Source organism: Aythya ferina (genome assembly GCF_964211825.1).
Source record: "Aythya ferina genome assembly, chromosome: 13".
Lineage (NCBI taxonomy): Eukaryota > Metazoa > Chordata > Aves > Anseriformes > Anatidae > Aythya > Aythya ferina.
The window spans coordinates 12,004,202-12,028,934 of record NC_140311.1 but is presented as its reverse complement, the minus strand read 5'-3'; the positions used below and the strand labels follow the sequence as shown (position 1 = coordinate 12,028,934).

General features: G+C 36.7%; 1 long non-coding RNA gene across 1 annotated transcript in view; it reads left to right on the top strand.

The window, feature by feature from the left end:
* The window catches only part of LOC311444191, a 433,978-nt gene that overhangs the window by 152,985 nt on the left and 256,260 nt on the right, over nucleotides 1-24,733 (top strand). The window contains exons 2-3 of the long non-coding RNA XR_014697698.1: nucleotides 14,156-14,240; nucleotides 16,318-16,435. This is a non-coding gene — a long non-coding RNA (uncharacterized lncRNA). The remainder of the gene's footprint in view (nucleotides 1-14,155; nucleotides 14,241-16,317; nucleotides 16,436-24,733) is intronic.

The following is a 24,733-nucleotide window of genomic DNA, read 5'->3' as shown; positions in this document are numbered from 1 at the left end:
AGTCCAGCTTTTTGTACTTAATATTCTTTGAGGAATAACTATACAGTTCTCCCACAAGCAGACTCTTGTTGTTGAGAGAAAAACAAAACAAACAGAAAGAAAGCAAGAAAGCAAGAAGAAACAAACAAACAAACAAACAAAAAAAAAGACACTCCCCGCACCAAGGGTCTTACAGTCAAAAGGCTGGGACAGACTGAAGGGAAAGAAAAATACCCACCGAACTGAAAAACAGCACCTTCTTTTCCTAGTGCATGGCTCTTGTCCTTTAGACAGCCTGGGACACTGGGACACTTGTGAAAGCTACTGCACCATCCATTAGGAAGTGAATTTACGGCTCACTGGCTGCTCTATTCAGACCTCCCAGATGGGCACTAGCTGAAGATCTTTATTCTTCTGGAGCAGCTAGGGAGGACCGTGCTGTAAATGGCTCAGTGAAAGCGGCTTCTGGTGTAGGATACAGCATCCTTGAGGCTGCTGTAACAGATGACCTGATCCTGTGTCTTCCTGTCTGCCTCCTCTTGTCCCACTGCAAGCACTGATCACCTGGGTACACAGCTTTAGCCCACCGTGCCCTGTGGCTCTGAGCCACAACAAAAATGTGTTCTGTGAGGATCACTCATGAGATTACTGTCCCTTCCAGTGTGCCCTTACTCTGTGTAAGCAGTAAAGGTGCTTCTCCAAGTGCTGCTTTTACAGATCTATGTTTCAAAGTAGGTTATCTTAAAGTGTGAAGCTGCACTTCACAGTTCAGCTGTCTGTATGGCAAGGCTTGGGTTACCTCTGGAGGCTATAACCTTATCAGTCATCCCGATTGAGAATCAGAACTCAAACTTGGCATTAGAATGTTTTTCACTCTTGATAGCCTTTTGCAAGTACACTCTAAGCAGTCATTTGCAACTAGTATGTAACGATCAGCTCATGAGAGTCATAAATCCACCATAGCAATTAATTCTGTAGCATATAGAATTGCTTATGTTTGGGAATCATAAAACTGTAATTGTGAAATTATTTGTTTTGATACCATCTTTATCCATTTATTTGGGGTCTGTTTTCAGTAGCTCTGGTTATTTACAGTGCAGTGATGTGATTTATTTTCATTCTGGAGTGTACATCAGCATTTGGGAGGAGCACCAAGAGACGAAAATTGTGTGAATTTATGAAAATGTAGATTAAGAGGAGAAAAAAAAAATACTTTGTGCAAGTTCCAGAATAAACTACAAGACTCATGCAGTTGAAATCTGTCTGTCAGATGTGCAGAAGGACAAAACCTTCAGAGTTCCCTAGGACTCCCTGTCTTGTGCCAAATCTCTGTAGGACCTGCCTGCTGAAGGTGGAAGTAGAAAGCATTTGGCCATGCTGCTGTTTCCAACAAATGCTGAGATACTGGTTATATTCTGAGTGAGAGGTGGTTACAAACTACTGGTATCCTTTCTTCATCACTGCTCTCCATCCAATTGCGCGAGTAACCCAAAGGATTTACTTGCAGACCCATAATGATTTTGCATGGACCAAATACTTTTTAGTGTTGCTTTGTTTCATTTTCCTCTGTCCAACTCTGTGATGATTCATATGGAGCAGATGTTGCTTGGCTATCTATGCTTGACTTTGAAGTTAGCTGCTCTTTATCATTATTATATTGATGTTATAAAGAACATCTCAACTTTCTTCACAATAAACTATGTCAAAATTGTTGCAAGTGGCAGCAAGAGTACATCCTGTTGCCTAAGGAGTAGCTTGGTGTTCTTCCAGCTTTTATCCCCTGTATCCCCTGTTTGCATTTATCATCCTTTATGCATTGTCTGGTATACTTCTTCAGTCAGTGGCTAAATCTTCAGTTGGATGAATCAGCGCAGACCTCAGATACAAGCTTTTTTTTGCACCATTTCCCTTCCTAATTCTCAATTCTAGGAGTGAATTGTTATTTTAAGATCAATGTTTAAACACTCTTAAAGCTTACGTGTAGACTGATACCAGACAAAAGCTTTGGTAGGGAGAACTGCTAGTTATGATTTTAGAACTGTTAGTTACGATTTAACTTTCTTAACGTGATCAGCAAATGGAGCTGAGAGGAAACGCTTTCTGACTACAACAATATTGTCTGCAGTATCCTATCAGACTAGTTAGGAGACTACAGGATGCCTGCAGTGCTGTTTCCCTTCTCTTCATTCCAAGGCATAGCATGCTGCATGCATTTCTCATACTTCGTTGCTAAAGGTGAACATAGAATCTGAACCAAAGGTTCAGTTAAATGCAGCCGTGCTTGTAACCTTCATTACCAACTGCAGAAGTTAATACAGTGCTAAAAGTGGAAGAGCTGCACTTTATTCTGTGCTACTTCAGGACTAATGCATTCAGGTGTCTCTGCAATGCACTAGTGAGTGTTTCTGCTTCTCAGTTTGATGCATATTTGGGTATCTATGTCCAGCATGCACACAAGTACAATTTTGCATCTAGAAAACAGTTATTTGAAATCCCTGAAAGCAGCTATTATCTTTTAAATACTGCTTTTAATGAATAGTGACACAAGATTTTACTGCTGGGTTGGATCTTGTTTTAGCAGGCAGTTAAAGATAACGAAGGTTGAGGGATTCATGAGTTCTTCACTTAATTTAATGATTGAGAAAACTATTACCTAGAAGAGAAGAGAGAGGCATGAGTCTGATAGTCTTGTAGCCAAAATTATTTTAGAATGACTGAAGTTCTTACCAAGGCCATGGTTCCATTACTACTTCACTGCTCTCATCCACTCTTCAGTAGGTCTGTTGGAAATGAGTCCTCCCAGCTTGCTGTTCAGTTTCTTCCCCACGTAGGTTTTAACATTTCTAATCAAATATGTTAATAGAAATGTCTAGCTTTAGTTTATACTTTCCCACACTGTAATACATTCCTAACAAGATGTAGTGGGAATAGATAAATACCACTGTATGTAATACAACATGCCATTATCTCAAAAAGAGGAAAAAAGTATCCGACTGCTCTTCTGAAATATTATTAGCTTCCTGGTGAAAAGAGTGTTGTCACCTGATTGTCATTTTCAACTGGAAAATGAAACAAATGATCATGCAGGTTCTTTGTTACAGATACAACTGGGGAATGAACTGCTGATAGTTCTGGCATAAGTATTAACTTCCACGGCCAAAATAAACGTCAGAATGTTTGTGACTGAACTGGAACCAGCCACACTACTTCCACGAGCAAACTATGTGTTTGCTAGTGTAGTCTCATGTGCTGAGTTTAGCACCTAATAGTATTGCTCTGTGTACCTGTGATGGATGAACAGCAGCAAATGCAATGCTATTTGCATGTGTAATTGTTTGAGAATATGTTAAAGCACAAATTTGTAACTACTGATTTAGTAAAGCCATGATTGCATCTTTCAGAAGCTGTGCCAGCTAAAGAGGAGATTGCCCAGTTTATTTGCTTTCCCTCCCACCCTGACTGGCAGAGGTCAGTGCACTTAACTGGGCTGCTTGCTTCCTCTTGAGTGATTTCAGGCAGAATGAACACATTCACAGCAAGCTGTGCTGGAGAAGGGCTGGCAGTGTTGCCAATCCAACCCCTGCTGAGCTCTCTGAGACAGCATGGAGAGTTGTGTGCAGGCTGCATGGGCTGGATGTGGGTTGCTGGTGCACATCTTTGGATCTCCAGTAAGAGATATTTTAGTGTCCTAACCTCCCTTTTAAGGATAAGTAATGCCTGCTCCATGACACAAAGGGCTAATTAAAGTCTGTGAAGGCCTTAATTATGAAAACATAATTCTGAGGACTTCCTCTATTCAGAATGAGAGGTATCTATCCACAGCACTATCTTTTGTTTTAACTGAAGGCTGTCTGATTAAAACCTGACTATTCTTCTTTCTCTCTTTCTCTCTTTCTCTCTTTCTCTCTTCCTCTCTTCCTCTCTTCCTCTCTTCCTCTCTTCCTCTCTTCCTCTCTTCCTCTCTTCCTCTCTTCCTCTCTTCCTCTCTTCCTCTCTTCCTCTCTTCCTCTCTTCCTCTCTTCCTCTCTTCCTCTCTTCCTCTCTTCCTCTCTTCCTCTCTTCCTCTCTTCCTCTCTTCCTCTCTTCCTCTCTTCCTCTCTTCCTCTCTTCCTCTCTTCCTCTCTTCCTCTCTTCCTCTCTTCCTCTCTTCCTCTCTTTTCTTCTCAGTACAATCCCATCCACTTTAATCATTGACATACAGGACAGAGCATTTGTTTCAGCAGGTCCGATCATCTAAGGATCTCCCAGGATGATTTCATAAAAACAGCTTCTTGCAAGAGCTTTAGTTTCTTTTATCTTATCTGTCTCATGTTATTTTTATATTCTGTTCTGAGTTTTTGAGAGTTTCAGCAGAATTGTAGGTGCTATGTTTTGTCCATGTCATTCAGCACCAAAAGCACTACATTTTTGTTTTGCCCTAGCATTTTCAGTCTTTAATTCCCAATTTCTACAGGGGATCAAGAGGTCCCTGCTGAAGACACGATTGCTACTGGAGTGATTTATTTTTATTTTTATTTTTTCAGAAAAATACTGTTCCCATGCTGGTGACAAAATATGCATCCCAGATATGCATATAGCTCTTTATACATGTAAAAATATGATGGTAAACATGAACAGGTAAATTGTAAGCTATAAGTACTCTGCTATTGTATAAGTTGGGGTACAGGATGTTCTAGCATAGAAAGATGTCTCTTTGACCTGCTGTGCAAGATGTGCCCTTGAGAAAGCAATTCTAAACGTCTCTATTCATTGCCTCTGTATCTCTAGCACACTTGCTGTAATCCATGATTATTGCTGAAAGGTTCTTACTATGGAGTAAATTGGTATTTACTTGAAGTGCTTAACCTTTGCCTATTTGTGCCTTTCATTATACATGGCAAGCAAGGAATGCCTCCAGTTCTTACCTGTCCAGTTAGGTATGTTGTGGGATATGTGACTTTTGGTAGGATCTCTAATGGGAGTTTGTTTTAACCCTGTATTTTGATTACTTTTATTCATAAGAAATGATTTGCATATCTGCCTACATCATGTATGTAAGCAAATTTCTTCATTTACCTTTGATTTTATTTGAAACTGAAATATTTTTTGTCAGATTGTTGTATCTTTTATCCACCCCAAGAAACAGACCTGCTTTAGGATTTTATTAAATTGCTACACTTTGGTTTTTGCACCTGGTTGTAGATTTCTGTTCATAGGAAAATGTTTATAAATACAGAAATACAGTTTTTATTGCATTTCCATTTTTTGACTTGAGACTTATCAGGATGCAAATGAGATAAGAGGATATTTTATGCTGTAATTTGAGTGAATCCTGAGGAGAAACATTTGTGTGCGTGTGCATGTTTTTCTAAAGTTTTGTGCACTCTTTCCCTTTGATTTCCCCCCAGCCAGTGACTGTTCTGATATAATCAACTGTAAATCATTTACAGTAGATACTGAAAACAAAACATTTAAGCTGAAATAATAAATGATCATTTATATTATTGTCATATAAATTAGCCACTGATATGGGTTTCAATAGGTTTTGAATAAGGTCCCTTTTCATTGCAGTGGAAAGGGAAACAGGAAAGTACAATGCATAAGTGTATTCTTGTCTGTCCTGAGAACAGGCAGTGAAGTGGTCAGATTTCTAATTACATTGTATGTTGAAGTATGCATCAGGAACAAGATGTTTGCAAATTAATTTTATCCAAAATTAATGATGAAAGCCAAATGAAGAGACAAGGGTTCAATTAGTTAACAAGAAGATCAATGTCAAGCAGCCGGCTAAGCTGGTCCATTCTGTTAGTTCAGTCTGCTGTTATTTGACTATGCTAATGGCAAGCTGCAGCTTTGGTCTGTGTAAAAATAAAAAATGGGCTTTTTTTTCCTGCAACTATAATTTTGGGAAACCACATGCAAATAGATATATGAACTTTATGATTATTTAACCATTTTTCTTATATATTTTTAATAGGGATTTTCACCCTTGATAAATGGTGGTAACACCTGTGTTCTAATTTCTTGTAGAATTTGATGGTGATACTTAAAATAGGTCTGTTTGCAAAGCCTTGTACAGATTCTGCTAGGATTACAGTGAGGTAAATATAAAAGTTTGCTTTATTGTTTAACAGCATCACTGCAAGACTTTAGTACCTTAAATAGAATGAAAGCTTTTTAGAGAGTTTTGACACAACAAAGAGTTCATTTATAAATCTTTTGCTTCTGAAAAACGTGTGAGAAAGGCTCAGATAAGACAAATAAATATCTTTCTCTCCAAAGCTAAGATATGCCACACATCACCTTTCTGAATTGTCCAAGCAAAGATAAAAACATTCACGGATACAATTCTCACAAATATTTTTAAAGGACATACAGGACTGGGAACCCAGTCACCACTGAGTTTAAAAAAAATAAAATAAAGATCCCCAATCTTCAAGCTCCAGTCTGTGATGTTGTTCTCAGCAAAGACTCCACCATAAGCATAACTGGTTGGACTTTCCAAGGAATACCATGTTATATCAAAAGTAACATTTCTACGAAATATTGGTGAGGAATATTGGTGTTGTAGTCTGCGACACACTAAGAGATCTCTTTCCACTATGTTACATATATAAGGCCACAAAATTTTTGCATGTACATTCATTCATCTCTATTTTAATGCTTTGCTTTGACATTAAATTTTCAATATTTTCATAAAACTTTAATACTGCTTTTTAGTTGAACATGGACAAAGCTACATTTAAAAAAAAAATATGTGGCTGAGTAAGAAAGCTGTCTGGACATTTCCGTTATTTCTCTTTCTATGAAGCAGACCCATACTTGCTCTTTCAGGTATGGTGCCTATCCCAACATCTTTCTTTTATAACTAACTGTCCCTCAGCTGCTGTCAGCTGTGGTGGCTGACTGGGGAATTGTGGATGTCTGTCCCTCAGGAGTAGCAGTTAGACAGAGACTATCTGCAAAAAGTCAGCGTGCTCCTCAAAAAAAAACAAACCAACACTATGATTTCTATTGGGTATTTTGTCCAAATAGGACCAGAATGTTTGTCCAGCTGTTTACCTTGTTCTGCATGAGGGAATGAATGGATATTCCTTTTGAAGTGAAATCAGCATGAGGAAGCTTTGGAAAGCAACTGTCATCACCTTTTTTTTTTTTTTTTTTTTTTTTTTAACTTTTTAATTTAATTTAAACCACGCAACATTGATATGAAATATTGATTATTGCAAACAGTTGAATTTTGTCATTTTTCTAAACATCGCAGTTAGGAATACTGATAGAAGGAAAAAATAAGGACTTTTACTGAAACAGAAGTACAAGAAAAGCAAGCTAATTCCTACCTCAAAGTATGTTTAAACAGGAATTTTAAAGCTGTATAAGGTTGAAAATGTTGGTATGCCCTCGTCTTTTTATCTCCTGTTCTTTTGAAGGCGAGGCCTTTTGAAGTGCATCTTGCATGGCACATACAACCCAGCTGGGTCACTTTTTGCATGCGACAAGTACTTCTGTGAGCAGCTGAATAGGGCCTGGTTCCCTGTATCATTCTGTCTATTTAGATAATCTCTTATCTAATATTCCAGGAACTTTTGAAGCTTTTTCTTTCATTTTTTCTCCTCTTCTCTCTTTCTTCTCTCTTTCTTCTCCTTCCTTCCTTCCTTCCTTCCTTCCTTCCTTCCTTCCTTCCTTCCTTCCTTCCTTCCTTCCTTCCTTCCTTCCTTCCTTCCTTCCTTCCTTCCTTCCTTCCTTCCTTCCTTCCTTCCTTCCTTCCTTCCTTCCTTCCTTCCTTCCTTCCTTCCTTCCTTTTCTTTCTTTTCTTTCTTTTCCTGTGTTTGAAATATATATATTATTTTTATTTTAGAGCATACATAATGTCTCCCTTTCAAGTAGATTTTGCTAGGGCTTAGAATTATATCTCAGATCATGCTTCTGACCTTCCCTTACGGAGATATGAATTTCAGTCTATTTCTTCTCCCCAGAACTCCTTTTCTGATATTGCTGTAACTTAACATTTTCAAAGGCTGTATCTTTCTGTCAAACTTTCAGCCAGAATGTCTTAACAATTATTAGCTTATACTCAGACACCCATTCAACCAAACAAGTTTTATTGCTTATTGAATAATTCCCGTATTTTATAAGGGAAAAAATATTTTTAAATATTTTAAATATTAAAAATATTTATTTTAAACTATTTTAAAAGTTAAAAACTATTTTAAAAGTTAAATCAGAATCTGTTTGTTTTCCTGAGTTCATAACAGCCTAACATCTTACAGAGAACTCCAAGTCTGAGAGAAATAGTTAAATGAGGTTGCAAATATGACTAAGGAGGCTTGTCTGAGTTAGGGCAGTCAGGAGCAGTCAGGAGTAGCCCTTTAGGTTCCTGTATCTTGCAGCATCATAGGGTTTGGGAAGCGTTTTTGTGAATGAGTCCTGGACTGGCAGGGCTTCGGCTTTGTCAGTGCCTGGCCAGATTGGCTGTCAAGGACTCCTCTCTTCTTCTGTACCTTTCAAAGAGGATCAAAGTATATGTGAACTCATTTGTAATTTCCATCAGGTGGTTCACAGGGCTATAGATTCTGTTAGAAATCTGATCTCCCATATAGATCATGAAGTAGAAGAGAGGCTTTTATAATCTGAAAGATAATGCCTTTTCCTATTTAAGATGAAAACAAATGAGGTACTGGGAGGGAATGCCTTCATTTTTATTATTTACTCCAGCTGTAGGAAAAAAAAAAAAAAAAGTAATTTTCATCCAGATCTTGACCTTGTTACCCAGAAGCATGGCTGTTGCTTCAAACTGCAAGGGGAAGCCCAAAGTGGCTGAGAATACACTGAAGTCTTGCTTCCTTTCTAATATATATATTCTATATAGTAGAATATATATAAATATATATATTATATATATAATATTATTATATATATTATATATATTTATATATATTCTACTATATATATTATATATATTATATATATTATATATATTATAATAATATATTATAATATATATTATAATATATATAATATATAATATTATTATATATATTATATATATTTATATATATTCTACTATATAGAATATATATATAGTAGAATATATATATATAAATATTATTTATATATATATATATAAAAGAATATATATATATTCTTTTCATATAGAAATAAAGTGCATATGATTCTCATTGTGTACACAACTGTCTGTATTCTAATAACTCTTTGACCTGTTAGCAGAATTCTGGTAAGCTTAAGCTGTTGAATGCTCTAAAAGGTATTAAATACCTACATGCCATAAAAAATTAGTTGAGTAGAAGATGATGACTTCTGTATCTTAATTGAGTAATGTGATAGTCCATTTGTCAGAGGGTCTAGACATTGTTTCTGGGAGAAAGATGGCAATGTGTGATCACACTATATTTATTAGAGATCATCAGGAAATCTAAATGGGAGGGAGACACATTGTACACTTCAAGTTTTGTTGAAAGTCTCAGTAGAATTCTACATATTAGTAGAGATCATAAATCTATGCCCGAAGACCTCCAAAGTGGCTACGATGTACTCTTTTCAAGACACCTATTCCAGTGCTTCACTTCAACAGTTTTGTAGATAGATGGTACCTTTAGCCTCTTGTCTTCTTCTTTGTACTGTGTCCATCTGTGACAAAGTTTTAAAGGTGTCAGCTCTTGAAACACTTTGTGATGGAGTTTGCCAGACCCTCAGGCTTTAAAAATTTACAGAGAATAAGACTGAGTAGAACTACACCTGGTTCTCTTCATGAATTACACATCATTTATTTCTGAAGAAGGAGGTCAAATACCAGGAGACACATTAAGATATCCAACACTTAAAATATGGAATTTATATACAAAGTAGTTCCTATGGGAATTGTCAAGTTAAGCTCACTAATCTGTGAAGCCTTAAATTTTTTTCCCCCTGTTATATATAACTGGAGATGGTTTAGTCATTCTGTCTAAAGATTGGGAGCTTAGGGTCTATCATTCCCACTTGGCTAGAAAGGTAAATTCAGTCTGATTGAGGGAGTGAGGCATTCAAGGACTCATATGCTTGGGAGGAGACAGAAGTAAACCCTTGGGATTAAGTCTCAGTCTAGTTTCATCCATTTTGTACAGGCATGAAGCATAGCAAAGGTAAATTGGAGTTCTTAAAATTCAGACCAGATCATTTTGCTTCTAAGTGGAAGCATTTAGGTTTTGCCGTAGTCTTAAGGGGAATAAATGATACTCATTTTGCTTGCCTTTTAGAGAGCTGCTAGCATCTCTCTGTCAGAATCTGTTGCACCCTCCAAACTTAAATGAACTGCAGGTGAATGTTGAAAATACTTGAGTTATGAGAGAGTTTATATTTTTAAGTCTTCCAAAAGATGTTAATTTATGCTGGCACTGAAAAGTCAAATGGTATGCCACAGGATATAGAATATCTAAACTGGCTGTATATGGTTATAAAATGTGAATATAAAGCTTAAACTCAGACCAAGGTACAGAAGGAATTATGCTTAATGTAGAAGAAAGACATAAGAATCATAATTTTGAGTGGATTCAATGTTTGGTATGTGTGTGTGTGTATATATATGTATACACACACAGATACATATTACACACACACACACACATATATATATGGTGCTCTACATGGTGGACATTTTGCAATCAAACTATTTTTACTTAAAACATAAAAATATTTCTGTCCAGTACTGTGTCATGACAGTTATTTTGGTCTTCTACACCTAAGGAGCATGGTTTCAGCAAGGTTGTCAGTAAAATCAATTATAATAAATGCAAAGCTTCCATGTAAGAATGCTTTTTCTGTTGCAAATCAAATTACATTGTTTGTGATACTAAGCTGATAATATTTGAAAGCTTCATGCCATGAGTGAAAATTGTACCATCTACTGCTCTTCGCTTGTCTTCACATTGCCTTTTAATTCAGTCAGGAGGTTGGCACAGGGACATAACTGATCATGGAAGTAGTGATCATCGTGAAAAGTGGTATTGACTTTGCCTCTCTAGTAAAGGTGTTAGCGATGGCTAACCAATAAATTAGCACTTAACAGATTTTGCTTCTTGGGAAGATCATGCAGTTGTAGTACTTGCTGTTACCATTAAGTCAGAAAAATGTAAGAATTATGGTAATGCGGCAGGCTGCTAAAAAGAAAAGGTTCTGTAATTTTTTCAGAATTAATTCGAGTTTTATATTTAGAGTAAAGTAGGAAGAAGAACATTTGTAGAACAGAGCTGGACTTCTTAAAATGAAAAAGAAGACATACTTGTCCTGGCCAGAAAATTCATGATATTCAGGGACATTATTTAAAAATAAGAGTCTGAAAGGAAGCTGAGAAGTGCTGGAAACATCTAGGTCAAATAAAAGTACATGTTGGTGATGTCAGTAACAGAAAGCTGGAGCTCAAAAGTGAACTTATATTTCTTTGGCAAAGCTTGGATGGTTTTAAGCTTCCCAAGTAAGTCTCCTCTGTCCCTCTCTTGTCCTCAGTGCTGGCAGCATACCTGGCTATTACCCAGATGTACTGCTCTTTCTGAATCTGCAGAGATGTTTTGGCATGGCACAGTCCTCAGGAAAAAAAAAATAAAAATGGGGAGGGGGGGGAGAGCTTCCTTGGCTGCAGTCCCACACTGTGGGCCCACCCACACCACCTGGTTTAGCATGGAGGTGGGAGAGAAGGGAGAGGGCAGCTCTGCAGACTGGGGCTGTACCTGCTGGAAAGAAGCCACGATTGAAGAGAAGCAGATGGAGTTCAGAAGCAATCTCTGAGAAGGAAACTATTGTAAATAGCTCTTCATATACCACTGAAACTTTAAAACAGCAAATTTTCCTGAAAAAAAAAATCAGCTTTGGCAGAAAACATAATGCAAGAAAACAATAAAAAGTGTTTTTCCACTTACTTAGATCGAGGTTTGTCACTAGTTGTGAAACCCTCATGCTACTGATCTGGAGAAGATCCTACTTTATGGGCAGGGTTCTAACACATCATCCACCACATTGTCACCTGGGGCTCTCCTACCTCTCTTTGAAAGGCCTGGTATTAATTACAGCCAGAAACAGCACACTAGAAGATACAGCACAGAGCTGTGAGATCTAGTTTAGCTGTTCTTAATTTTCACCAAATGAATAACTGTGTCTGCAATTTGGCTAATGAGCAACACAAGGCAAAGAATGCCCTTACCTTTCCTTAGAGAGACTGTGGGTTTTCCAAGGAGAGCACAGAGCACTTTTTCCCAAGTGGTGAATTACGTAATTTCAGTAAATTGCCTCCTTTCCCCGTCACACAAGCAGCTCTCTTTTATAGCTTTAGGAGATACTGCCAGGTGTTACAACTAGTGTGGATGATACACTGTGCTGCCAGTTGCTTCCAGACTAAAAGAAAATAAACTTTTTTTTTTTCTATTTTAAAAACTGTTTTCAAATTAATTTCATTAATATTTTCCAAATGAATGAGCAAGTGCAGAATAACTTCCTGCATATCTGTTTCAGGCACTGCTCATCCTTGGTAGAAACCTCACATGGAAACATTAACAACAGTTTTCATTATTCATATTTTTGATCTACTTTGTGGAGGTAGAGCAGCACTAATCACTTAATTTGACTTCCTCTGAAGTAGCTATTGTAAAGCTTAGTTGGGAAGAAGATGTGAAGTGTGAGATACCATTGGTCTGGAAAGGAAAACAAAAGCCAATGGTGATATTGCCTGAAAATGGTCAGTCTTTTCTGTAATATATTTTCATTGTTTGTTTCTGTTTGTTGGTTCATTTTTTATTTTAATTTTTTGAGGGGAAAGGGGATTTCAGGGGTGGTCATGGTGTCAGTTAATGATAAGGAAGAGGCGTGAGCTTAATTGGAAAGTATTAAGTCAAATGAAAGAACTGGGTAACTATTAATATATACATAAAACTTCCTCATGTAATACTCTATCTGCAGATCTCTGGAGGTGATTTATTTTAATGCAGCTTGAATGAAATATTTCCATTTGCAAACAAATTTGATCAAATACAGTGAACATTGTGCTGGCATCCTAATGTAATTCTATTACCTGTAAGCCAGTACATAAAACAGTAATGCAGATGCCTAACAAAAGGCAGAGGGGCTTCTTTGGCTTTGCTGATAAATATCAGTGTAAGTCATGTAAGTCTAATAATCAAACACAAAAGTAAGAGAAAGCAATATCCCTAGTCTTGTCAGAACATAAACAGAATATAGATGAAGGCTGATGTTCTGAGTAAAAACAAATGCTGGATTTAATGTAAGGAATAGTAACGTACGGCTGAAATTTAGAAACTAATAAAAATATCCTTTGATAACCTGATATACAGCATATCTTGGAAAACACAAGCTGCTCTAAAATAAAGATCAGACAGAAGTAGGTCTGCCATATATCTGGTGTGTTTACTCATCCTACCACACCATTACTTATGCAGTTCTGGAGTTGGAGGATACCTGGGGGCTTTAATCTACAATAAATACCTCCCTTACACTTGTTCATTGTACCAAAAATTGTCTATTCTTGTTACTCCCTCAACATAACAGTTATAACAATTTTCCATAGGATAAAGACGGATTTTTTTGGAGGGAAATATTCTCAGGTGCTTTGCAGACAGGCATTTGTTCAGTGCAAGGTAGTGTTCTGAATATTTTTTCTCTTGGATTATAACCTCCTGTTGTCCTTTGTTTTCTGTATGGTCACAGCTGTGATTTTCAACTTTGAAAGTGTGTTAATGAAGCCATACAATTGAAATCCTACCATTGTAGGTCAAAATGAATTTTCAATTTGGAAGCTGCAGCTGTGGGATTTGAGAAATTCAAAAACATCAGACTGAACTGGCAAGCTATTAGCAGAAGGAAAGAGCAAACAAACTCCAGGTGGCTGAGAGAATTGCAATTTGTGTTACAATGCAGAAATTTTGACCTCAGCGATCATTAGTTTATGTAAGCAAGTACTATATGATGGCACCTAAAACACTAGATCTTACAGGCTAAGGAGAAATTTGATTTTCTTTTTTTTTTTCTTTTTTTTTTTTCCTGCTTATCTATCACCTTGGGTTTAATCATGAAATAGTAAAACTTCTAATTGGTAGAATGGAAATGCTATTACATAGTTTGGGAAGGTGTTGGAAGAGAAAAGTGTATTATCACAGCTCTGAAGTTTTTTTTAATGTTTTTTTTATTTCTGCAGAGTGCAGTTAGTGACACAAGTTGTTGGCGAGTACAGTACAAGCCACATATGCTGATGGTTCTGAAGAAGAGACAAGACATCAAAGGTAAGACTGCAGTACTAATCCTGGACTATGACTGCCACTGAAGGTTGTCAGTTATGTATTTCAAGAATGAAATTCTTAAATTCCTATTAGAATAAATACGTGTGTGTGTGTGTGTGTTGGAGGAGTACTTAGAGAAAATTAAAAAAAAAAAAAAAAAAAAAAGGAAGGAAAATGAGTCCATTGTCTCTGTTGTTTCAATGAAATGATTAGAATCTTTATTAATTTTGATTAGAAGAAAATTAAATACTTTTCCCGTCTGTTGGATAAATGCTATTTTTGCAAGCAAGTCTGTACTTAGCAGTTTGAATCAATGAGACTGAAACTATTCTGTGGAACATGTATTAAAAAAAAAAAAAAAAGTGTTAATTTTGTTTAACAAAAAGTGGAACACCCCCTGACTCAAAGGAATGATCTCAAATGAACAGGATAAAGCCCATTACTGTCACAGTGGAAATTTATTTTGACTTTTCTGACAGGAGGATCCCATCCATAGTGAAATCAAAGTAGTAATCAAATCAAGACAGATTAAGTTTCCACCAAGTCATGCTGAGAAAAAAAGCTTCATTCTGCTTGAAAGAAACATAAATGAACAGAAACTTTTTCTTTCCCTCAGCTCTTATCATACATGGATTCTGACCTTTGGGAGCCTTGCTAGCTATCTCTGATCAGGATGCAACAGCTCAGCAACTATGACTTAAAATTTCATGTTTATGTTCTTGCTAAAGGGAGTTTTAACACTATACTGAAATAAAAGAAAATGGCCTGAATCTGACAAGGCTACTGCTAGAACTTATATTACAATTTACTGCTATTCTTTTCTATTATCTGTCTGCTTTCAAACGTACTCCAACCACGGACCTAACTTCTCACTGTCATCCACTTAAGCAGCACTGTCGTTATCTTCTCTGAAAGTACGTAGCTGCATGTTAGTGTTCTGTTGGGTTTGAACATTGGTATATACAAAACTGGAAAGGGGATCATCAGCAGCAGAAGTCCTATGTATGAAAATATTTATTAACTTTTGTTGACCATTTTCTTTCATTGTGTCTTGTTGTTTTCTTCGAAATTTTTTTCTGTCTTGGCTCAAAAAATACCTGTTTCTTCTGTAATCATCTTGAAGAGATGATGATCATCATCTCATCTTGATGAGCTTTGAAGAGACTGTCCAATGTTAGCATCTAATCTGGCATGAAGTCTCATTTATTTTCAGTTGTGTCACATAGTAAGGTATATTGGTTACTTTTCAACTGAGAACTTGAGGAGTCACCTAGTGGAGCAGTAACCTAGGGTTAAGAACCTGATGTTCTACAACACACACAGCATCTCCCTAATCTATCCAGAATGGTAGTCCTTATTATTATTTGCCAGTCACTGAATTATACACTTTGAATAGACTAGGATTTGATGACAGGCCTGGGTTCCCTTGACTGGTCAAGGTTGTAATATAGAAAGATACAACAGAAAGCAAATGAACTACTCAGTATATACAAAGTGTGTGTATGTATAAATGTGTGTGTGTGTGAATGTGGGTTTTGTTAATGGGTTATCTTAAAGTGCTCTCAGTATAATGGAATAGGTTGTGTCTCATAGACTGCCAGAAAGGAAAATCATTGCTAAATAAAATACTCAGTGGGACTCCTTCCTGTGCTCAAATATCTAGCCAAATATCCTCCCTCATGAAATAAATTTCCTGCTCTTGTTTTTGCAAAAAGTAAAATATAGTTTTATATAGCAGCTCTAGGAAAAGGAGGAGCAAAAGACATCATTTCACAGAAGTGTGTGATTATAGAATTTAACCTGCGTAGTCCAAACCTCTCAGGAAGATTACATTGGAGTCTATAATGTTTGGCATGCCTCAGTGAAATGTTTCTCCTTTTAACAGACAAAGCAGAAACATTCTTCCATTTTTCTGCTGGCTGACAAAATTTGTCTAATTTTTAGTCAGATATAAATGGAAGAATAGCCTGACCTAAAAAGACTGTTTTAATGTTATACTTTATACCAAAAAAAAAAAAAAATAAAAATAAAAAGGAAGAAGGACCTAAGGTTTATCTCTAACTCACCTTTTCCTTTTTAGCCTTGACATAAGCAAGTTTACCTGAAAATCAATATTTTACTTTGGGGAGAAAAAAAAAAAAAGTCAATAATATTTTCAAGCAACATAGATCTTAAAGAAAAATGTCAGAACTTGCCAGGTAAATATTTGTAATGAATACTCTGTCTGAAATTCAGGGAAACTGCACATCTGGAAGCAGTGGCCAGCTTTTCCAGTGGTGCTCTTGAGGAGCTATTCTTCCCCTTCTCCTTTTCTTTTCTTTTTTTTTTTTTTTTGGTTCATTATGTTTACCACAAGGCTGCATCATTACTCTTCCTTTGGCAGCTGTGACTTTTCTTGCAAATGTCAACCCTGAGCACAAAAGCAACTCTTAAGCAATAATTGCACAGGCTGCCCTGCAGGAATAGGGCACTTACCACAGAGCAAAGCATGCCAGGTACTCTAGCAGTTTTCTATTGGTCCCAGTTTGTCCTGAGTAAATGCAAAGAGGTGATTTGAATTTATATGAGCAGGTGGTATTAAAGGTGCACAATTGTTTCTTCTCTCTGCTATCATTTTACCTGGGGTATATATCACCTAAATTTTGTGTTTCAGTCACTTCTGTCAAATAAAGAAGTTTATGCCTCCCTGTGTCTTGTAAAACAAATTGGGATCTATAACACACAAATTCCCTTTGATCCTGTATCCTGAGGAGCCTCCTAAATAATTGTTTTACTCTTCACTCTTGAATAGAAGATCTGAAGGATTTAATCATAATTGGTCCGTTGTTGCCACTAAGATTGTCTCTTCCAGGGTGGTTGTGATGGAAGCAAACCCGTAATTACTGTATTCTGGATCCATGCCTGCAGTCTAAGTTTCACAATATGGTGGTGTTACAAGATTATGCACTTCATAGTTCGACTGCCCACCAGTTCCTGATATTTCAGCTCTGGATAAACTGTGATTTGATACGAAAGTCACTAAAGTTATCATAAACACAAAGTAGAGTGATTCTCTTATGTCATAGTGGCAAATTGGAAAGTGGATTTTTTTAATTTATTTTATCCTTTTTAAAAATTTTTAAATTACCATATTCTCACTTTGCACTTCTAAATTAGTTCATTTTACTCTACTTTTAATGTAGCACTGAAGGCTTAATCTTTTGGAAAACCCATGACAGCTATCATTGGGAAACATAAGTCAGAATCTGTATTAGTAAGGAGCTTTGCTGCAGATGTTTGAAGGTTCCAGTCAGATTTTTAAGAAGAAATTATGTCCCATTCTGAAGAAACTGAAGTAAAGATGAAACCCTAGCCTCACTCATCAGAATATGAATAAATATTCAGGTTGCATATTGCTTGTGAATGAAGTGTTTTGAATTAACCATGCAACTTTATGGAGAACAGAGCTTTTCTGTAAAGTGTACGTGATCTTGAGACTTTTTTTTCCATCATGGTTTGAAAGCAACTGTTGAAGCAATGAGAACTTAACACAAATCACTCCTTTTTTATTTTTATTTTATTTTTTTTTAATTCTTATTTTTATTGTACATACACAGTGTAATTTTAAGGGAGGTTGTTTGTAATGGAATTTGACACCTTTCCCCCAGCCTAATCAAATTGTTTTTCCCTCTTCAGGAGGGAAGGGACAGGAAAATATTTTTGTAGTATGAATTTACAGCCCCAGAGCAATGCATCCTTTATTATGACAGGTGACCATAGGGCCCACTTGTAACATTAAAACAGCAAAAAGAGGATAATTTTTAGCATGTCCGGTTTGCTTAGTGTTTTACACAGTAGTAAGTTTAATGAAGAGGGCAATATGCTCTCTTATTCTCCTGTTATCAGCTGTCCTTCTGCTCCATTGATGTAGTTCTGCAAGTCAGCCATCCCAAGCTTAATTTCATAATTTCAGCTCTTCAGCTGTACCCGCCAGGTGCAGTTGCTGAGCCACTGGCTCATTGTGTCAGCTCTGTGGGTGATCAGGGCTGTCACTGCAAGTGGCAAACTTGTGCAATTGGATCAACGGGTAGGAGCTGTTAGAAATGTAAGCTTTGTGTTTGGTTACTGGCAGACAAGCGAAGGACTTCAGAAGTTCCTGCATGGAGCTGATTTTAAGTAGTAGTATCAGGACAGCATGTGCTGAGAAGGCTGGAAATGAGAGAAATAGGCCGTGAGAACAGCAGCGTGCCTGCATGCCACAAACAGAAAACTTTATCACTGATTTCTACATTAGTGCCCATTTCCATTCACTCATATGGACAAATCTGCAAAGGTCTCTAAGCCTCATTCAGAAAATAAGAATTGTAATGGAATTTAATGCTTATGCTACCAGCAGTTTAGTCCGAGGTGATGAAGGACTTGTGTAGTCCCAGTGCTTTTTGAAAGTGCAGTGCTCAGGAAAGCAACCCTCTGCTTCTCAGGGATTCTCAGGGATAACAACCTTATTGAAGCCCTAAACACTTGGAGGTGGGAACAAAGATGTTTGATAGATTATGTAGACACATGTCCTATGTCAGAATGAGGGGAAATTAGGGTAAAATTTCTGACACTTTATAGAAACCAAATATATAAATATTCCTTTGTCAGTGATGTTTTTCTCTTAAGGGACTAATTTATATTCTGTTGCCCTGAGGGACACTGAAAGGGTGCAGTTTTGTGGCCATCATATCATCTGCAATGGAGAAAAGTGTTACAGGTTCTCCTGGTAAATGTATACTTGCCTCTCTAAGGCTTTCTGCATGGTGATCACATTTGCTTCCTGGATAATGCAAATTGGTCTCTGTGGTCAGGAGTGTGCAAATGTGGAACTGAGTGTCCTTGTATGTCAAAGTTGTAAGGATGATAGCACAAAAATGAGATATGATTTGTACAGAGAGGTATGAGATACAAGGCAAAACCTTAAAATAAGTGACATAAAAACTTATTTCTTCCACATCTCAAGAAATATCTTCAGACTGAAGTGCAGTTTGATTGTCTGATTAATACACGAGATAAGATCTTTTTTTCCTTTATATTTAACCAGCTTCACTAAAGTCATAGGCTTATTAGAAAGTATGTTTTAATCAGTTAACCAAGTTTTGAGTGGATGTTGCATGTTTTCCCAAGGCGAGAATGAGAAGGGAGGACACCGAGACTCTGTCTAAAGCATTATTATGCACCTAATGACAAACCGTTGGTAAGTGAGTGTTAGGAGGCATAGTGAAGATTTAGAGCTTGGTAATTGCTTGGTAAATAGAGCAAGAAGTCTATGCATAGTAAGGACAAACTAATACATTTTACAAAATTAATATAATACCATGTTTATGCTCTGTAATAATAATGTGACATGTATCCTGATCCTGGGACATTTAGGACGCGAAGACCCCTATGGCCCATTTCAGACCTGAATCAGATTTTTGCACAGAAAAGATCTGAGTTTTCTGGTGGTGCTTAGCCTGAGACTTCTTGTGAGGAGTAAAGGGAGATTTACGTGATTTGTATTGTACCTTTCGTGAAAATTAATTTTCACTTTGTAGCACAATAAGAGTATTACATAGTTTAGTATTTTCTTCAGTTCCCTTTAGTCATGTTTTTTGAGCAAGCAGGCTCCTTTCTATAAAGAATTTAGAACCAGATTGTTTTCCAAGCAGGGACTAAATAATTTAGAAGGATGTGTCATGGAGAAGTGAGTATAGACACACACTTATTTTGTGTGTGTTGTTACATCTTGTTAGCAAAGGCAGTAGTGAAGGCCACCCACAATGAAAATCCAAGTACAGTGTCCAAGATTCATAAATTGTCTTCAGCTCTTTGTGTAGTTCCTCACAGTGTATTTTCACGTGTCTGTGGCATCATGGCTGCCTGTCAGGTACCTGGCACCTTATGATTTAAACTACAGCTGTGAGAAGCTGTGGAAACAGGATGCATTGCCAGAATGTACTAGTGAAAAATATTTTTCAGTCTGTCTGGGTAGAAAGAAGTAATATATTGTGACAAGCCACTGGTGTGAAATGGTCCAGAACCAAAAGATTGGAAGGGATTTGACAAAGTTGTTGAGTAGATTTCCAAAGCACATGTTCCAAAGCACCAGCTCTCATCCTGGCAGGCCAAGACATGAAATGGGAGCAAAGAGAGCAGTCTTCATAAATGTTGATTATTACCAACCTTTAGACCTTATTTCACAAGAGCAGTTGGCTAAAGCTAGGACTTAACGTAGGAAGCTTATAAAATTGAATCTTTTGATTTCAAATTATGTATGTGCATGGATATACATATGTATTTATACACACACTTCAAGACAAAAACACTATCAACTTCTTTTCTTCAAACACTAACTGTCCTTAGGACCTCATGTGTAGTATTCTGTCCCTTCTGATACTAGACATGGCAAGGAAAATCAACAAGGAACAAGAGTCTTACTGAACTGGTGAGCATCTCTGCACGGTCTGAGTCCTGGTTTAGAATTGGATGTAGGAAGTGGTAAGTTGACAGAGTTTAGAAAGATAGTGGAGCCTGTGGGTTTTTTGTTTGTTTCTATTTTACTATCTTGTCCTAACAACTGAAGCAGCCTTTTCTTTTTCATATTCATAACTTCATTGCTAGTCCAGAGAGACTTGAGTATTTCCGTTAAAAGCTCTGTGGGTCATCCAGCTGTAATGATAGCCTTGCACTGTCCCCCAGGTAGAGCATCCTGCTGGTCTTCAAGTTGAGCAGCTCTTGTTAAGTATGTGGCATGGCTGATGCACTGCAGAGGGAAGTATGGGAGGCAAGTTCCCATATCCACCTCATACGTAATGACTGAACATTATTGTGTTGTAATCCTGGAAGGGTAATCCTGTAGCTGTGACTGTTGCTGAGCCAGTGTCCTGCATGAGCAATCATATTTTACTGTAAATGCAAGAAATCTGACTCTATTTTTACTTACCTGTGTGAAGTCATCCTGGCTGTAGGCCAAGAAAAATTCAGATGGCTGTTCATGCTAAGACAAGCAGGGCTTAGTTTTCTGTGAATGAGTCATAGATTTCCATCGTCTCAATTATTTACTGTTTGATTTACTTGAACCACCTAATATTTTGGCAATTAAGTACTATCAGAAAAAAAAAATACAGAAAACCACTCAGACTGTTGTTTCTGAGATGACTGCTGATACAACTAAAGGACCATTACCCTTGTACAATTGGACCTGTGAAGTGATAGCAGTAACAGCAATTTAATCAGCTGCTCTTGTTTTTAAAGAGGTCAGGCCAGACTGATTTTACTTACTTTGTATAGTGCAGGAGTAATTTCCTCACCTCGATATTGTACTAGTTCTGCATGCAGCAGTCCTACAGCTGGAGAAAGAGAAGAGTTGTTCTTTTTTTGTTTTAAGGGACTTATGTTATGATTGACTTCACCTTTTGCCTTTTATGAAAAAAAAAAAAAAGAAAAAAAAAAGATAAAAATAGAGGACAGGCACTGGTGCACAGAGTACATAACAGGAATATTTCCTAAGAAAAACCACTGAACTGCAGCAGTCTATGTACCAGAAGGATTTTCAGTGATCCACAGCTGTATGTTGAAATTTTCTCTCATGTCTCCAGCAGAGATGGAAAAAGAGACAGAGAAAAGAGACATCCTTCAAATTTGAGAGTCCTGCAGCTCAGAGGAAAGCTGTTAGGTGCCTGATTCCAGTTTTCATAGCACTCCAAGAGGGCAATTTGGCATTCCTCAGGGTCATGGCAGCAATAAAAAGAACATAAGGATAAAAGAAATAGATATTTAATACCTTAAAAAATCATAGTGATGTTGGCACATACTTATTTTCCACAGTATTTTCTGAGATTTTCTGAGTGCTGAAATAGAAGTTTTTTAATGAAATAGTTGTTATCTTGCCATAAAAAAGATATAAAGAGAAACCATTTCAGAATACGTTCAGCATGCTATGTATGTGAATGAAGAGTAACAAGTAACAAGTTTGCCAAAGAAAACTATATAAAAGCAAAACGAACAATAAAAACCTAAATATTGGTAATAAGTAGCACAACTCACAATTTTCCTGTGCAATTCTTTTTTTGGCATAGTTTCTAAAATATGTGTTACAGCTGGAGTATGAGGCCCTTGTGCTTTCTATATAAGCCTTACACAGGTAGATTCCAACTGCCGAAGCAAAGTGCTCAGCACTATTCAAGAAAGTCATTGGCCATTTATAAGAAGAGGAAGAATAGAATTGTACAGGCATACAAATGGGGATTATAAAAGAAAATATTGTTCAAAGCTGTTAAAAACCCTCATACTTCCAACAACAAACCAGCCTTCAGCTAATTTGTATGAGAAGGGGGATTACCTGCAGACATATGATCCTGTTGTATAGGTTTTGCCCTGGTTTTTATAAACTCTATTACTGACCTCTGTGACTGAAGCTCAATTCCATCTGTGACCACTGGCCTAATACAGCAAATCATCTTCTATAATTGTCTTCCTAAATCTTCCTGTGTATTGAGCTTTTTAATAGGTCACATGGAGTTCACCCCAAAACACCTTAAATAGTTGGATTGAAGGTTATTTCTTTAAATTTGTTGAATGAATATTGATTTTTACCACCAGGCAAAACTAATCAAATATTTTGTCTGCTGTCTTGTTAAGTTGTCAACTTGTTCATAGCAGCTGCTGTGAATTAGTATTTTTTTGCAATAGGAAATATGGTAAATACATAAACTAAAATACAGAGAAAACATCTTCACCCATTCTGATTTAATAATAATGTGATAGTCGAGTGTTTTTCTTTTCCTGTGCCTTTTGTTTTTTTCTTGAAACACTATTTTTTTTTGTTAAAACCAAGAAAATAAAGCTTCCCTTTCTACTCTAGAGCTGGAGATGAGACATTTTGCTTTCATAATTGATAAAATGTCGTTATATTAAATATGTTTTTATTTTCCCTTGGCAAAGAAAACACTGTGGTTAGCATAGAAATCCTTCTCAGTATGCGACTCCAAGTGGACACCATCCAAAACCTCCAGAAGTCAATAGAAAAATGCTCATGCTCTTCATCTGATATTGGATCAACTCTTATTTTAGCTATTACCAAGTTCTCTTTCATATTTCTAGCATATTCCTGGATATTATAGATTTGCATGTAAAGCTGTACTTACTAAAGATATTTGAAATTGCTAAATCAGTAGTCATGAGCTGAAGTGTTCCTCAAGTGAAGTAAGAAAAAAAAAGTTCCTACTGCATTTCATAAGGCCAAGATTTCATTCTTTCTTTTATTTTTACTAGCTGTGGGCAGGGTAGGATGGAGGTGGTTTGTTGGTGGTGGTGGTTTTTAAGGTTTGTCCTTTTTGTCCTCATGATCTGACAATATATTTGTATTACCAGGGATAGGAAATTAAGGCACACAATTTCCATTAAGAATGACCCGTTACCTTGAAAAAATGTTAGTGCTTTTATTTCTGCCTTATTATTCTTCATTGCATTGTTAATAGTAATGGAGTTGCATGCCTAATTGCACCCTAATGAAAACTTGTCCTTATACGTACAATTAAGAACAGATCCACTGACAAGTTATTTGGAAGAAAAGAACTTCCAAAGGAATGCTTGGATCTCTTCTGAGAGAGCTGTAAGGAAAGAAAATTAGAAAATCTAGTTATCACAGCTTTCTTTTTTTACTATCCTTTTCTCTGGTGACTTATAGATCAAAGTTAAGTTTCACAGCTTGCATTTAATGAACTAGTTTGGATTGTGACTTGTATTAAAATGCCAAATAAAACATTTTCTATCTTCTGTTTGTATATCAGTCTTCCTGTATTTAAACAGTCCAGTAAACTTTAGATTGCTTTGATTGAACACCATTGATCAAGTGTCCACCAGTCTTCATTACCAGCTCTTTACACTGAAAAGAACTGCGTGTTCTTCAGCCATACTCATAGGACTGGCTCTTTTAACTTTTGAAGTAGTAAAAAAGAACTTAGAGATGTTTTCTTTTACAGTAATTTCAGATAACTACCTCTTGTGGTGATAAAGTATTGCAGGATGGGGACATTTACAAGTGTTGAGCTTTTAACAGCAAAGATGTATATTTACTATTAAGAGGTGCAAAGACCAGGATATAGATGCTACTGCTGCTCTTGCAAAGTAAAAATTTCAGTGACTTGAAATGGTCTAGGTGAAGCTGAAGGATCAGTGTTGACTGTGGGACCTTGTAATATGTTGCAGGAAGGATGCATCTAAGTGAAGCTGATAGTTTTGTGTTTCTGAGGTTTTGTCTATATGGTGCTATGACTTCCTGTGGACTTCTAAGCAATAACCTTGGTATGGACATTTAGACAGGTTGTAAATATTCTTCCATAAAAGTAGCTATAGAAAAACTATGTATTTCAAGGAGGACTGCAAAATGCTGTCCATAGTGAATGCTTTTCTGACCCTGAAAATTGATTATTCCACTCCATATATTTTCCCAAGCTGTTTAAGTGCATCAGATAGTTATCGATGTTTGACGTGCT